Source organism: Rhamphochromis longiceps, linkage group LG20 (assembly GCF_057381845.1).
Source record: "Rhamphochromis longiceps isolate RC_006_pf linkage group LG20, R_longiceps_female_GT1.1, whole genome shotgun sequence".
Lineage (NCBI taxonomy): Eukaryota > Metazoa > Chordata > Actinopteri > Cichliformes > Cichlidae > Rhamphochromis > Rhamphochromis longiceps.
Genome location: NC_140576.1, coordinates 4,130,850 through 4,142,261, shown reverse-complemented (window position 1 = coordinate 4,142,261; position 11,412 = coordinate 4,130,850).

The window sequence follows — 11,412 nt, the reverse complement described above, 5'->3', positions numbered from 1 at the left end:
GAGATGAAACGGTGAGACTGAGATAACGAGATCGAAAGAGAAATCAAAGAAATTTTTTTTTGAGTCTGCTTGTTTGTTAGAAAGTTGTTTATAGTGGTGTTTAGCTGCAAAGTGTGGTTGAATGTTTCTTATCTTGCAAGTGTGCTTCCTGTTGTTCGTGTGTGTGTTCCTGCTTTGTGTGAGAAGAGAGAGACTAAGATACTCTAAAAGTGCAAGGTAAATAGTAGGGCTGGGCCATATCATACCGTTCACGGTAATACCGGTATAATGTCGGGCAACGAGAAGAAAATGAAATATCGCGATAGAACATGGGTAAAACGCGCATGAGCAGTGCCTTTGTTTTCGCACATGGCAGAAAAAGCGTGCCGGCGACGGAGAATGAGAAGGACGAAAGCCTATCGTAGAATGAAACAGATGAACCGGAACTGGTTTGTAGAAATGCTGCAACTCCAGTGGTGTGAAACTGGTTTAGCTTTCGTCCATCAGATACACAACAAAGCACTATTTTTGGTAGTGCTTTGTAAAGGTAAATCCTTTGATTTTTCTGAAAATCGACAGTGCCCCTTATAATCCCGTGTGCCTTATGTGTGAATTCTGGTTGTGTTTACTGACCTCGAAACAATTTTCTGTGGTACACGGCGCTCAAAAATCTGTCAAATGTTTTAGTACGACTTTGCTGAGCTACGAAGCCGCACCGCTTGATGGATTGTAGGAGCATTACGGCTATCGTTGGCAGGAGCTTCGCGGAGTGATACGTACCGTGCTTCAACATAATATTACCTTATTGTGTGTGTATAACCTCTTTTTAAGTTTTGTGGATATTATACATGGTTATGCTGAGGATATGTCGGCCAGTTTCCACTGGAAATGCCTTTTGGTTAAACTGTCAGCGAGGAATTTGCATTTGCACTGTTAAATTTTTATATAACTTTAATGCACATAAAAAAACAGCTGCTTGTTTAAGTGAAAATACATTGATGATTTTTTTTTTACACTAATAAAGTTGTGGAGTTGTAAAGCATTTTGTCTAGTGTCAATTATATCGTCAGTTATATCGTTATCGCAAATTTTCAAATGTATATCGTGATAAATATTTTTGGTCACATCGCCCTGCTCCAGTAAATAGACTACTACTTTTAAAATACGTTTCTATTCAATTTGAGCTCACTTGAGCAAGTGGTTTCTTACTACAAGCCCCATGCATACAACACTTTAAAAAAAAAAAAAAAACTTAATGTTCCCACACACATACTTGGATTGATGCATTGAGGGGCAACTTGGAATCTTGCCCAAGGATACTTTGAGGTACAGGTTGGAGGATAGGGGGTTGGACAACCAATGTTCTGATTGGCAGACAACCTACTCCACTCCCTGAGTCACAGCCAACTCAGCAAGTAAAGGAAGAGAAAAGCACAGTATAACTAAAGCAGAACAAGTATAAAAACAACCAACCACTCAACCAGAAAAAAATAGGTAACCAGACTGACAAACCAGTCTGGCAGGAAACCCAACCAGTAGTTTAGTTCAGCTAAAGAACATTTCTGAGCTGTTTACATTTATACTGCAAACGTAACTTGAAGTAAGCCTTCTGATGGTGAAATCACTTTTGGCCAGTGCTCAGATTTGGAGTGACTGTTAAAATGCCAAATAAGCCAGTGATACAGTGCAGGTAAGTAAGGAAGTGGTAACAGTAGCTAATATGTTACATAGAAGAGACAAAAGAAACTGAAATAGGTTCAAAAACACTTAGAGAAGATACCTTCCTGTAAACTGTGTTTTAGTAAATACAGCAGATTCCAGTCAACCAATTTTCCTGATTTCCTGTTTATGTGGGATTGAGGCTGGCTTTTACATTATATTTATTAAAACCACTGCCTCCAAGAGAAAATGGGAGTTATTAATGGACTCCACATTTTAAATATTAAAGAGAAGAGATTGGCTGGTTCTGTGCCAACTAGATGCATTTTTGCTTGTTTAAACATTTTAGATTTTTTTTTTCACTTTTTGCAACAAAGCAAATCCATGCTGCCAGTTGCACAATTTAAAGAAGCACCAGAATTCAGTTTATTTCTAAGATGCTGTTAAGCTTTTTATATTGTGGGCGAATGAGGTGCATGGGGTGACTGATGCATGAATGTTATTTGTTTCTAGTTTCTGTCTGTAAGAGCTGGTAATTTTTGCTTCATATTAGAATGTACTGTTCATATATTACAACTGGAGTCAATGCACCAGCGCAAAAGCCACATGCTTACAACATACAACACAAATGATCTCACTTACTCCATGGGGAAATAGCACTTTAACAGCCCTCTGTAAATTTATGTTTTATGTCTCTCTGCTCTGGGGTAACTATTGCCCAGCTGGAACATTTGCTGAATGCTGCATTTTAATGACTATATTCACACAAAGCAGTCACCTGCTAGTAATTGATCGTTTTTCCGTACCTGAATAACTACGTTAGTGATGCAGCTTTGGAGGGGGGCTTGGAGAAAGATGAGTGACATGTATCAGGATGTGATTCATGAAATAAGATGAGCTCAGTAGAGGAAAACCAGTCAGAGATGGAAACTGGGCTTGTCCTGTCACCCTTGATTAGGCCTTTTTATTGTTTCCCCTTGTTACTTCCATGATTTTTTTCCTCCTTTGTTGAAGGTTGTCATGACAATATTGAGCCCAGTTTCCATGGAGAGAGGCTGAGCCTGAGCCATTTCACAGTTTGATTCACTGGTGCAACACCGTGGAAAAGAAACCATCCTGACTTATTTTGCCTGGTGGCATAATACACTTCTTCTTTTTTATGTGGCTTTACGTGTATGTAATGCAGAGGGTGACTACTAATGTTATTTGAAGGCTCTTTTGCCATATGTTTAAATTGTGCATCATTATTGGCATACGGTGGCCCAGCAATTCTAAAAGCTCTGTGGTGTGTGAATGTGTGTGTGAATGGGTGGATGACTGGATGTGTAAAGCGCTTTGGGGTCCTTAGGGACTAGTAAAGCGCTATACAAATACAGGCCATTTACCATGATTAAAGCATGTGAAAAGTTAGGACTGGATCAATTCATTGAACTGACCTTTGCAGAATTTATTCAGGTTACGAGACGGTCTGTGCATTTATTCACATCCACCGTTTGCTTTTCTGTTCTGATTGACAAAATGTTTCCAGGCTCAGAAGATATTCAGAAGATACTTTTACCTATCTCTGCAATTTAAGATCACAAGTGAATGTTGTAATTATTGTTTCAGTTCTTTTGTCAAAAACAGTTGAAGCAGCTTTGAATGTCTGCAACGATGCCATATCAAACACATCAGAATCCAAAGCAGCTGCACCACACTCAGAGGATTGGTAGAGAGGTTATGGTTGCTATGCAGATGGCGCTTTGGGGCTCAGCTTTCTTTTTTCAACTTTTCTCTCTTCACTTTCTTAGTTCAAGCATCATGCCACTTTAAAAACAACCTCAAAATTGCCTTTCAGAGCTCGAGCAGATGCTCAGTAAAGCTACACATCCGCCCAAGAGACGCCATCATCATTATCATCTGCTGCTTCTTTAGTACTTGGTTTGAAATTAAAATCTTAATGAAATAAAATTACTAACATCTTTATTTTAGGTCACAGTAAGGTTGTGACACTGAGGACACAAAGACACAACTTATCACACTGTCTTTTCCTATAAATTATCTTATATTTGAAAGAATAAAATGGCTTTTAGAATGGTGTCTTGGGTGTATAGTAGCACAGTAAATACTAAAGGAAATGATGCGTGTCATATGTCAGTTACTTAAAGATATCCTTATTTTTCTGTAGCGCTTTTAAAAATGAGTATTTTTTGAGACATCCTCTCCAATTAGGCTAGTAAGGAATAAATAACTTTTAAGCTATAAAGCTAGCTCGTGATAAACTAGTGTTCGACTGTTGATGAATAGAGATGATGGTGTAAGAAACATGAGGCAGACTGTAATAAACCACAATTATCAGGATGATCAGATCTGTCTTCAGCTGTGATGCCATCAAATCATCCATCTATTTTCTTCCACTTATCATATTTCAGGTCACGAGGTGGTTGGAGTCTAACCTCACAGACCAAATATATGTGTTACTATCATGATTGCCTTAAACTGAAAAGCCACAAGAACAAAATGCTAAATATTAAGTAAAAGCAGTCCAACCATGTGAGCAGGGATGAAGAAGTAATGATCTGTGAAGAGCAGGAGAATTATTTCTCAGTCAACTACCCTAAAGTGAGTTCACCCCCACAACAGAAGCATTATGTTTGGCAGAAGGCCGGCCACTTGTAGGTCACTAATGGACAGCATTCCCTGCTCTCCTGTGTCTATGTGTGTGTGTGTTTGTGCGCACGTGCGTTCGTGCGTGTGCGTTAGTGTAAAAAGTAGAACCAGGAATGAAAGAACATTTATATTGGCCTTTGAATCTACAGCTCCATCAGTGCTGACCCTGGCGGACTATAAATCAGACTCCCACTCTTGCCACGGCTCTTTTTTTTTTATGTCTTTTTCTTATTCTAACCGCAACAAACATGGCTCAAACCATCAGCAGCAAACCCTCTGAACACCCCGGACCTCTGTAATCAGAAACTGCATTGTATTTGATTTAAATTGGTACTTGAATTCTAGCTGGCAGGCTTTCAAGCCTGATTAAGGCTCAACTTATCCTCAGCTGGGGGTGGATGTAATGTGTTATGACTGAGCACTAACAGAGATGAAGTTTACTGGATGTAGCTTCAAAAGGAAGGGCGACTAACAGCTAAGTTAGTTGCTAACAGCATGTGACTGAAATAATACCAAAACAAGAGGTTTGATCAGTGTGGTTTTATCGCTGTTGCTTAGTATGTGTCCTCGTACATCCACTATATCACAGAAGTTATAAAATTATAAAATCTGTTGCTTCTTTTTCCCCCAAAAAGAGGTAAATGAATAAATAATTGCTATTTTCTATTTCCCCCCGAGGCTCAGATGTTGTGCATTCACATCTTAATAAGTGATCAAGTTGCAGCTTATGAGTCATTGAGCCAGAGCAAGGCCCGGGCATTCATTACAAGCTCATCAAGGATCATATTCATTATATGGAAAAATAAATAAATGGTGAATAATGAAGGTGCCAGTTTACATGCATTAGGAGCTAGATGCATGGTGTTAGATATGTGTGTTCGTAAATGGGAGTGGCACACAGTGTGTCAACTGTCAGGAAGAATGGAAATAAGCATAGTTATCAAACACAGGATGTCTCTTTAAAAGATATTATATTAAATATTAGAATATTAAAAATATAGACTTACCATATTTAGCTTTTAGATATTTGTGAAAAAAGAATCACTACATAAAGTACAAAAAAGAGTGCACACATTAGTAGTTGTTACATGAGAAAACAACACACTACGTGTACTCAGCCTTTCACCCCTCACGTTTCCTGACAGTCAAACATGCTGGTCATGTTCCTGCCCTGGAAAAGAATGACGTCTCAATAATGTGCCTTCAACAAATGGCTTGGTTGGATTTGCGCCAGCTGGTTTAAAAAAAACACAAAACAAAACAAACAGAAACAAAAAAAAAAACACCCTGCTTCTTCTTAATGCTTTTCTGAGAAGCCCACCCTCGTCTCAGCTGTCGGACTGTCCTTGTAAACAGTTTGACAATAGTTTGTTTCCAAGAAGACTTTTTCTTGTGAATCTAAGTCAGCTTAACTAAGTGGGAAGTTTCTAGAAGTTTGAGTGTTTGCTGGACAGCTTAAAGCTCTATGCTGCCAATTAGTAAATTCACGTCACTGGAGATGAGATTCCTCTCAGAGAGGATGGATGTCATCTATAAGAGCTCGACCATTATTATGTCTAAAGACAGGCGGGAAATAACTTTGCTATTAGCATGTGCATTTGCCTTGTCAAGTGTTTGAAATGCTGGATCGATTTATTCCCATGCAAATACTTCCTGAATTTCTGAAAGGAAATAATTAAACAAATGGATAATAGAAGTAAACACTCGGAGCGTATGAATATTTATCGCTCCTCGAAAATATTTCTTTTTCACATATTGCAAATTTTTGTTAAAACGCTGTCTTTACAGTGACGCTGCATTTGAAACTTTCAGCCTCAAAGTACAAAGTACATCATTAGGAATGCATAATGAAGCTTTTATTGTATTCTGAAATCAATGAGGAGTTAGAGAATGAGAACATACACTCTTTCTCTCGTGGCACTCTAATCAGTGCCCACTGCTCTTCAGCTGTCATTAAAGACGGGGTGTTTCAGAGCTGCACTCCAGCACAATGGCTGAATCTGTGCAATTATCCCTCTTGACTGGGGCCATTAAATGCCTAATGCATTAGTGATAACCTCCTACCCCACCCCACCCATCCCCACCCACTTACAGGTAGCTAGAGAATCATTGAGGCACCAACGTCGTCCTTTCATGAACTGCTGTGCTACCTTCAAATTCTTAACGAGTTGTCAAAGAATTGTTAGTTTTCTGATCGTAGTTATGTCAGGTGTCCTGCTTTGATTGTGGATTATGTGACTTGAAGCTGTGTTTGAAGAGACCTAGGGGGTTTTAGATGCTCACATTGTCATCATGTTCTGGTCACCGGTCTGGTGAACACAAAGAAAAGCTGAGGCTGATTAGCTTTCAGGTGTTAGAGAAATTAGAATTTTAATCCAGTGATTCAGGAATATAAATCATTGGTTCCGCTAACCTTCAGCTGGTTGTGGAAGAAAACTTTATCAAAATCCTTTAGGACGCATCGTTTAAGAACCACAAACGTCTGCACAAATTGCAACCAATTTTAGATATCATCCATTCGTTTTCTTAACAGCTTATTCGGTTAGGGTCATGGACTGGAGCCCTCGTAGAATACATTAGACTAGAGCTGAATACAGTCTTTGTTAATGCAATTTCAACTGTGCTCTCCACAGATTATCTTATTTATTTAACGTTTAAAAAAAGACAAAAAGACCGAAAGCCGGATACTGCTTCTAAAAATAACTTACCAGGGAAATGTTCCTCGAGAGGAATATCTCAAATGTTGATCAAATTCACAGCTATCTGTTAAACAGAAATCAAGCTGCCTGAGAGAAAATCCAATAGGACTACAAATAGACACAAAGAAATTAAAGTATGCATCATATAATATATGTTTTTGTTGACAATAAAACAACATTTTTGTAGTTTTTCCTCTCTGCACCACTACAGTGGATTTTAAATCAAACGACTAACATGTGATTAAAGCTCAGACTTTCAGCTTTAAATCAAAGGGTTTATCATAAGTGCGTTACATTAAATGTTTATGACTTACAACCATTTTTGCACAAAGTCTCCCATTTTATGAGCCTCAAAAAGATTGTTTTCCAGAACAGTGCAAACTCTTTTAGATGTTTTCTGGCAACGTCTAATCTGGGTTTTTTATAATTGAGTGTAAACAGTGTTTTTTACCTTGTTGTAAAATTGCTGTATTTCTATTCACAAAGGTGTTACTTGATTTAAGACTTTGACACTGACCTCCAGAGTGTTGTTTACCTGGTGCAGATGTTGTGAAGCTGTTTTTCCTGACCTGGAAATAATTCTCGGATCTGTCTTCTGTGGTCTTCCAGCTTTTTGATGTGGTGGGGCTGACCAGTGTCATTCCTTCTTTTTACAAAATGTACCAGATTGTTGATTTGATCACTCCTGAAATCCTGATTTGACCAGTGTTGGTTTATGGGCTTGTTTGTTTATGCCTCTGATAGATCCTGGCACCTCTACACTCGCTCTTGCTTCCTGGTGCTATTCAAAGACTCTTCCTGTTTACCTCTAACCTTTCAACCCCACAGATACAGATAGCTTTTATGCGAAGATGAATGTGAGCATAAATGCTAAAAAAGGAAACTGTATGGGAGAAATTTCTCAGTACTGGAGTGTTGTTTTTGTTTTTAACTTCCCGTGTTTACACGTTAAGGTTTCTATATGCACCTCGCAGCTTTTGCAGGACATTCTGCCTTGCGTTGCTACAATGCTGTAGTTGAAAAAACAGCCCTCTGATTGTTCATCTCGAGATATTTGTGGCTTCTGTGCAAAGGTAAATATGAATTGTTCTTCTCTTCACAGTTGGGGCTGATGATGATGCTATTGAGGAAAGTTGGTTTTCAGTTGGTGTCCAGGTCTCAAGCATTGTGGTTCGGCAGGGATTGAGTGTGCATCGAGATAACGGCTCCTGTCCCCACAGCTCTGAGGATTTTCTGAGAGGCATCATCTATGAGATCTTTTGCTTAACAACATTACATTAACATTTCTTCATGGTTTCTGTCTTTATTTATTTCACCCTTCTCCCTCTCCATATGTCTCCCTTTATCGCATTAAATTATTTGGTGTGATGCACATTAAATTTGGGTATTTCTTAAACTTCTCCCCTTACTTCCTGCTTCCCTTCTATCTGCGTCAGATAACTGACCTCTCCAACTCTCCCACCAATGCATGAAGCCTTGTACTCAACTTGCTGCTCATCCAACAGGAAAAAACAAACGGAGTGGAAACAGCTGCCTCTTGTGACCTGCTCTACCTGTTTCTTTGTGTCCAAATAGTCTCACAGCTAATTATGACTGTTATCCTTCATCACTTTATATACATATATGCATATATTTAGACATCAGTTTTAAGTGTTGCTGTAAACCAATTTACTTGGTAGACATCAGTTAAAGCATTATAATTCTCCAGACATCATACCGGTAACTGAAACTGATTTCCTGACTTTGTAACACTGTATTTATTTATTCCCTATAAATAAATTCCATTGATTTCCAACATAAAAGTCTTTTTTCAGGTCTTGAAGAATGCTTTGTGAAAGATGTCAGAAAGAAGTGAACTCTGTAACTTGCTCCTAATCTCTGTCTGAGGCTACGTTTCCTACTTAGTTGTTGAAACAGCACTGCAGGTGCGAAGAGGTTAAATTCAGCATCAGTATAATCTCTGCTTTTTTAAAAACTGTCAATCATGTGTTTGGCTAAAAGATAAACAACCCAGAAGGCAGAATTTTCCAAATATCCTCAGTAAGGGGCAGGGATAGCTCAGTAGGTAGAGTGCTACCTACACACTGCTCCCCCGTGCGCCTGCTTAGTGGCTGCCCACTGCTTCACTGAGTGAATGGGTCAAATGCAGAGAGACTAATTTCCCCACAGGGATCAATAAAGTATACATTATTACTATTATTATTATTATTATTATTATTGTTGTTGTTGTTGTTGTTGTTATTAGTCTGTGTAGTGTTGGCTTGAAGCTAACTGTGCCTGTCAGCTAAATATGATGAAATTAGACTGACAAGTTTAAAAAAGGTTATAGAACAAATTGTTTCCAACACAGTTGTATGAAAACATGACAGCGATTTGGCAGGAGAGATGCATAAAATATATCAAAGTATTACATTTTGAGAGTGTGTGCTACTCTGCGTTCTCCTTACCGTCACATTAGTTATAAAGTCCCATTTTGGAGCTATTTTGATTCTGCACTCCAGTTTTGAGACTATTAAAACCACACCCTGTATATAGAGGATGGACATCAGCCACTGGTTTTTGGATCTCTGCAGAGCCTGAAGGTACACAGTACTGGGTGAAAGGCTGGATTAACATGTCACTAGCTGACTATGGAGCTTGGATAGGTGAATTCAGAAACTATGGCTGTCACACAGGCGCTGATAATAGGGATACAATAACTAAAGTACCAAAACACGTGTGTGTAAGTATATCAACCCTATCAAAGGGTAAATTATTTGATTTAATGGAGGCTAAGCCTAACAGGCATCCAATTTAGAATCCATTGGGCATGGGTGTGGTGATGATGATGATTCAAACGTTAAGAAAGTTTTCACAGTGAGAAAAAAAGCCACCATCACAATTGTTACAAAGGGTGGGACTATCAAAGGAAACCCAACAGTTCTTTGCAAACCTGATTATGCTGCTGTGGAGCTGGACATTTTAACGTGACTGTTTGTGAGTATTTTATTTTATTTTATTTTATTTTATTTTTTAACCCAGTCTGAGGTGGACAATCAAGGAGCTGCAAATTCTACCACTTTTTTTATTGGCTTACTATGATGTCCAAGCCAAGAAAAGCAGAACTGACTTTTCTTTTTGGAAAAACAGTAAATGCTTTAGATTTGTGCAGGTAACGACGATTATTTCCTTTACTTCCTGTTTGTCAAGATTTGAGACAATTAAAAAATAGCAAAAATGACATTCTGATTTCAAAGGCTTAGGGCTTGGGTTGGGGTCATCACCAATTATAAATGACACCTTACAGGTTTAATTTTTCAGCTTTGAACATTACTGTTAGATTGAAGAATACATATGGCTTTATCTCTCACTGACATTATTGTAACAACAAATTGTAAATCATTTTAAGATTCTGTTACAACAGAGAAGAAAAAAGTGAAATAGATTCTAGTAATATGTGTAGCTTAAATAATACAATTGTTCTAAGCTGGAGGTCTCTAAAAACCTCTTAAGAGGCTGAATTCAAAGAAAGTAACGAATAAAAAGCTTCACTGGATGAAAATACTGCCTGTGTAGCCTTCTTTACTGTCAGTGTTGCTGAAGCTCAGCGTTGTTTGCAACGAGCTGGTCAAACACTAATGAGCCGTCAGGGCCCCTCGGCCGGTCCTCTTAACAGGCCTTGCACAGGACCATTTGGCCTCTGCTGTGGAAGCTGACAGTAGCTGAAAGCGCCTGTGAGAATATGACTGATGGATCTCTGCCCACGCAAACTCAGTCTGCCAGGAAAATGCCGGTTAAAGTGTGAAAAATGTCCGCAGACACAGTCTTTTCCCGGATCAGGTGGCGTGGCAGTGGGAAAATGGGAAGTAGCGTCTTGGCTTTGTGCGCTGATTTTAGATAAACATCTTCTGCTGGTGTAATTCCCATCAATGCGCGTGCACGTACAGTTTCTCTGTATGTGCATTATTAAGTCATCACAGCCTATCTGTGGGTCTCCCATGTTACACTGTGGCGGGAAATGATCTGTTTACGACATGACAGAATGGGAAGACGTTCTTCAAAGTGCACTGGAAAGCCAAGGAAGGAAGCGTGTGACTGAGTGTGGAAGGCAAACAGCTTGACTTTTACGCACACAGCGATTGTGGCCAAAACCATAACAGCTGCAGAAACATCAGTCCCTGCTTTATCGTGACACAAAGTACATGCTAGCCAATATCAATTAAAGTAATGTCTCTCTGTAGACTTCAAAGTGGCCTCTGGGCTTGGAGTGGCATATTATTGAATCCACTACTCAGCAGAATGGCAGCTACAATTAGACTCTATACTCCCTTTTAGATTGTTTTTCAAGCAGTGAGGACTTTATGAGAATGCATCAAGAGCCATGTGTTAGAAATAGGAGCAAGAATATTTTCACACCTGTGTGACTCCTGCTGGTTTGATGATGTGT